Below are 6,211 nucleotides of genomic sequence, written 5' to 3'. Positions count from 1 at the left end.
GAGTCTCCACCTGAGAGAATAAATCTAGCCTCTTGTGCCGGCGTCATTGTGGTCAGGACTAAGGAGCCATCGTGATACCTACACTTTGGAGCTGTGTCTCAAACCACACCAGTGACCTAGATCCAACTCGTCTGAACAGTTGAACTTGTTAGTGATAAACTCCATGTTTGGACAGGAACAACTTTTTTTTTCTTCTCTTAACCCAATATGTTGGAACCACCTAGTGAACATCTTCAAACCCACTGAACTCAAGTTTTCAATGGCTGCCTCTGTTGAGAATGTTGTGTTTGGCTCCCCCCCTTGCTCCCCTCATCGGGGTTTCCAGACCCCTCTTGTCATTGACAGCAGTGGGAAGCTGAGCTGTGAGTCTTCAGAAAGTTTTAAACAGTACTGGTGTTTTATTATTCCTGGTGTTTGAGACAGCCAGACCATTTAATCTAGGGGCGGTTTTTCCCTCTGTGCGTTGGCAAGGAAATATTGCTGTGGAGGCTTTGAGTCTTAGAAAGAGACAATTCCTGAGAGGCAACAAAATAGGGAACTGGCCAGGAAGGCGTGAGAGGCGTCCTGGGTCCCTTCCATGAGCCGGCAGCTCACCCTGCCCTTACTTGTCAGACAAATTACTTAACCTTTCCCTAGTCATAGGCTTGCCTGACAGGGTTGCTGTCCTCCTCTGCCCATAAATCATCATCCTAGACTAACAATTCAGCTGAAAGTTATGGACAATCCAGCCCTTTCTACTTCAGTAATTTCATTCTCTCATAAGATGTCTGCAGGAAAAATATGTTTTTCTACACACGATTTGAGTTCCTGGATTGCCTTCAAAGTACCTTCCCTTAGCCAAGGAGAGAAAACAGTTTTTTTTTTCTTTTTACCTCAGGAGGGGAACTTTAAACTCCCAAGAGTTTACAGAAAATGTGCCCAAGAAAATACAAAGGAGGGGTACTCAGAAGGCTTGAAAACTTCCTAGTGCTGGTTAGATTTCTCCACATTGAAGATATCCCTCTGGAATTCTTACCTTTTAAAAAAAAATCTCTAGATAAAAATGAAAACCTGGCATTTACCAACTCAGTTGATGAGAAAAATACTCAATAACACTGGAATTAGGAACCAGAAGAGGGAGGTTTGGTTCTCGTGTGCCTGTGGAACTGAATGAGTCAGTAAGACTTTTATAAATCTCCTGCCTAAACTGGGCTTGAAACAATAGTATCAACCTTGTGAATTGTGTGATCGGCTTAAGAAAACACACACACACACACACACACACACACACACGTCACTATTAGACATTGAAACATCCAAGTATTTGACACGGATGTGACCCTGTGCAGACCATGTGAGATTTGTTGTGTTTTTCCACTGCAAACATGGGAATATCTATAGAATGCACAGAATGCTTGTCTGTATATGTGCATGCATAATTTAATTATTCTTTGGTCCCAACCTTTTCTAGAACCTGTCTTCTTTATGTAGTTAGGATCTTACCGAAGTCCTGTTCCCTCATTTTCAAAGAGTCAACAAAAATCCCTCTGGTGCCCATTTCAGAGTGGCATTTCCACTTCCGGTCTTTTCCTCCAGTGGTAATAATGTGGTCACCAGCAGTATGGCCTCTCCGTGTGGCAAAATGTGGAAATATTCTGTACCAATTGGTAAATACATCTAATCCAAGGGCCTGGGGTGTTCTTACTTCCAATAATCCATCCCAATGGGCCCAATCTCCACTCCAGAATCCCGTGTGTGTGTGTGTGTGTGTGTGTGTGTGTGTGTGTGTGTGTGTGTGTTTTATGATGTGCATCTGTGTGAGCATGCTTTCACCTTTGTGGTTATACCTTGTATGTGTGAGTGTGTTTTCACCTTTGTGTGTATACCTTGCAGAGGCAACAGGTTGGGTATTTCCTATCTCTCTCCACCTAATGGTTTGGGCAGAATCGCTCACTGATTGGGAGCTCACCTCTCAGCTAGACCTTGCTCCTCCTGTCCCTTACTACATGCCAGCATCTATCTCCCCCTAAGCGCTGGGGGGTTACAAACATACACAGCCACATTTAGCTTTTATGTGGGTGCTGGGAATCCAAGCCCAGGTCCTTTTGTTTGCCCAGCAAGCATTTTCCCCAATAATCCATCCTTCCAGCTCTCCAGTATCTCTTGACTTCCCTGCCCCCAGTACAATTACAGGATCAGGAAGGCTTAGTCTGATATCAGGAAGCCACAGAAACTGCCCCCATCCAGAGTACAGGATACCCTTATAACCCTGTACTCTGCTTCCCAAGATAAGGAATCTTCACACCTGCTTATCCCTCCTTACATATCCTCCAACCTCAGGTAACTCCTTGCTTGGCCAGAGGCCGCCTCTCCTGCTGAGTGCCTCTCCGTCAGCTGGATTGCCCTCTCACCTCATGGCATCTCTTCCCTGTCAGCTCTGCCCCCCCCCCCCCCCGGGCTCCTCCTGGAGATGGCTCTGCCGAATCAAAACCAGCACACTAGATCCACGAGACCATGCCAGTGTCAAATACCAAAATGTCTACTAGTTAAGATCCATTCTGTGCCCCAACGGTGTCAACTGCCCTGACCAGTCCTCCAAAATGCCCTATCCTCCCCATGGCCCAGACCCAATCTCCTAGACCCTGTGGCAAAACTGCATCCAACATCTGATGGGCATCTGTACTCTACCAGTTCATAATGCTATGCTAGTCATCCCTGCAGTGGGCTGTGGCACAATCCAGAGTAAGATAAGAGCAATTTCCTCCTTAGTTCACTCATAAATTCATTCCACCACACCGATCGATCGCTAATCACCCACTGTGTCCCCGATCTGGAGCCTCCAAACTGCGTGCTTGCATTCTGGTAGAAGAGGCTGTCAGTTTTTCAAGAAAAGAAACATATACACATAAATAAATAGACTCTCTTACCTGTAGTTAAGAAAGAAATGAGAGGCCCGGCAGTGGTGTCGCAAGCCTTTAATCCCAGCACTTGAGAGGCAGAGGCAGGTGGATTTCTGAGTTTGAGGTCTACATAGTGAGTTCCAGGACAGTCAGGGCTATACAGAGAAACCCTGTCTTGAAAAAGAAAAAGAAAAAGAAAAAGAAAAAGAAAAAGAAAAAGAAAAAGAAAAAGAAAAAGAAAAAGAAAAAGAAAAAGAAAAAGAAAAAAAGAAATGAAATGAGCTCAAGGAATTCAGAAAGATCTTCAGAAAGAATAGTTAACACACACCTTCAGGGACTGTGACTATGGCTCCAGGGGATAAAACACTACAAGGGTGAGAACCAGAGTTCAGATTCCCCAGAAGCTGTGGGAAGACTGGGTAGGGCTGGCGACTTGGCTCAGCGGATAAAGTGACTTGCCACCAAACTTAAGGACTTGAGCTCAATTTCCAGAGTGTACATGGTAGAAGGAGAACCAACACCAATAAATCTATCTCTGACCTATACACACGCATACACACGCATACACACACACACACACACACACACTAATATTTAAAAAACAAGACTGGGCAGTCACAGTGGTCACCTATAATCCCAGCACTTGAGAGACAGGATTCTCTGTCCAGGCAAGCTAAACATAAACAAATAAAATGGAGAGTGATTGAAGAATACATCTGGTATCAACTTCAGCCCTACTCATTCAAGTGCATGCATATACATATGCACACACGTGATGTTGCATAGTCACATTCATGTACACCACATATGCATATCCAAACAAATAAAATTATTAAACTGGACTTCCTGGGGGGCATAAGGTTTTTGCAGCCTAGATAAAGAGAAAAACATGAGCGGTGGTTTGTTTTGTTTTGTTCATTTGTTTATTTGTCTGTCTGTTTGTTTATGAGACAGATTTCTCTGGGTAGCTTTGGCTGTCCTGGAACTTACTCTGTATACCAGGCTGGCTTCTAACTCAGAGATTTGCCTGTCTCTGCCTCCCAAGTCTGGGATTAAAGGCGTGCACCACCACTGCCTGTCCATGAGCAGTGACATTTATCTGGGCATTGTTTGCTTATTTAGGGGCTTGCAGGTTCACTCTGGTTGGATATTGCATATATAGAGGAGGCTCCTGGGGGACCAGGTGATAGATGCAAGCAGATCTGGGTAGGTTCACACCTAAACAAAGATAGACTAAATATAAAGATAAACCCTCACAGATGCTTTGAGTCATTTTCTAATGTTCGTGGCCCTCCAGTAAAATTCTAATCTGAGCACAGGCCCACTGTGTGAGTTTGGTGGACTATGCACTAGAGAAAACCAGTAGTTCAAAGGCTAAGTGAGGTAGCCCTCACTCCGAGCTCACACATCGATGTGCTGCTTGGTTGCCACGCTCTCCCCACTGTCACCGCTTTGCTCCCACAAGAGGCCATCTTTCTCCATTTCACCCAAAGGTCCAAGAGGGGAGTAACAGCCTTGCTTGCCCCTACCCTAGGCACACTGTTCTGACCTTTAAAAGCAGCTCTCTAGACCAAACACTTGTCTGCATCCTCATCTCCACGTCCACGATCTCACTCCTACAGCTACAAACTCCAGGGATCATACTTCTCAGCTGCATTAACCAAGCCCCACTCTGCCCCCTCATGATGACCTGTTCCTCTTCACCAGGGATTCTCCCAAGGTCTCCTCTTCTGATGCTTATCTAACCCCACTCCTCATTCTCTCCAAGCACAGAACTCTCAGAAATGTCTCTTTCCTGACCACCTTCCTTGACTTATTTTAAATTCATGTGACTTTGCCTTTCTGAATTCAACAGTTGACAGCTCATCCAAACTGTAAACATCCCAAACAAGAAGTAAGGCTTGTGAGGGTATTAATCACATGGCTGCCATTGAAATAAGTCTACACCACTGTTGCTATTGGCATCTGTCATTTAACCAACAAGAAAAATAGGTTGGCATTAGTCCATGGGGCGGCATTAATTGAACAAGCAAACAATTGTTTGCTTATACATTCCTAACATGGGTGACATGACACGGAATACAATGTTTTTCTTTCCCTTGGAGAGTATGTTTGTCTCATCGAGACACTTCTGCATGACTAGTTTGAGACAGGCATTGTACTAGACTCTGGAGCTAAAGAAATAAAAGACTCCCTTAATGAAGGGACAAAGAAGTAAAGAGGCAATCACAATTCAGAGCCTGGAGCACCTCATACTAAGGTCTCAGGACTACCCTGCGCTAAGTAGGAACCTGTAAGGCACATATGATTCAATTCATAGCCTCAAGGAGACAATGATTCATTTGTTCAATCCATCATTCAGTGTTTGCCCATTGTCTATTGTGTGCCAGTTACTGTCCCAAGTGCTGACACAATGAAGTCATTGCTTATGACACTGGAAAATGTCCAGTAAGGGGGAAAGCCCGATAATCAGTATTTAACATAATGATTAGGTTACAACTTGTTCATCTAAGAATCACAGCTCCATATGAAGTCTCATAACTGATAGAACTGGAGAAAAAAATGTAACAGGAAAAGGTATCTAAACACACAATCACAAAAAATTAATTCAAAAACTCATAATGAACCTAAAGTGTTTCTGGGAATGTACACCAATGTTCCACTGTGTGATGTCACTGTGGCCATCGTTCCGAGCAGACGACGAGCTCACTGCACAGCCGTCATACCATACAGTACCAACATTTGTTGCTGAAATAGCTCGGCTTACAACAAAGACTACCTTGCAGTATGAACTGCAATGTTCTTACTGTGCATACAAAGTTTTATCCTCTCATAGAAACACAATGGTCTCTTTACAGAAAACAAAGACTTTTTATTGCATTTATTTGTGTGTGTGTGTGTGTGTGTGTGTGTGTGTGCACGTGTGTGTTTTGGAATAGGGGCATATGAGCAACATCACATGTGTGGAAGTCAGAAGACAACTTGTAAAGATTAATTCTCTCATTCTACCATGTGCGTCCCAAAGAACAAACTCAGACTATCAGAGTTGGCATCAAGCTCCTTTACCTGCTGGACCATTTTGTAGGCCATTAAACAACAAACTTTTAATACTTTCCTAGAATCATTACTCAACATGTAAATATCAAATTAATATATCTTTAGATTTTGTTATATTACAATGCTTAATTTTTACATTATTATTTTAGAATGCTTGATTTTTGAAATTGTTATTTTTGTTGCTGATTTGAGTCTCATAAAAAAATTTAAATGAATTTTGGATTACACGTATTTCCAACAATTCTGTAATGCTCCTAAATAGACTTTTCACACGT

This window comes from Apodemus sylvaticus, chromosome 20 (assembly GCF_947179515.1).
Source record: "Apodemus sylvaticus chromosome 20, mApoSyl1.1, whole genome shotgun sequence".
In the NCBI taxonomy this organism is placed as follows: domain Eukaryota; kingdom Metazoa; phylum Chordata; class Mammalia; order Rodentia; family Muridae; genus Apodemus; species Apodemus sylvaticus.
This window is presented reverse-complemented; position numbering follows the sequence as displayed.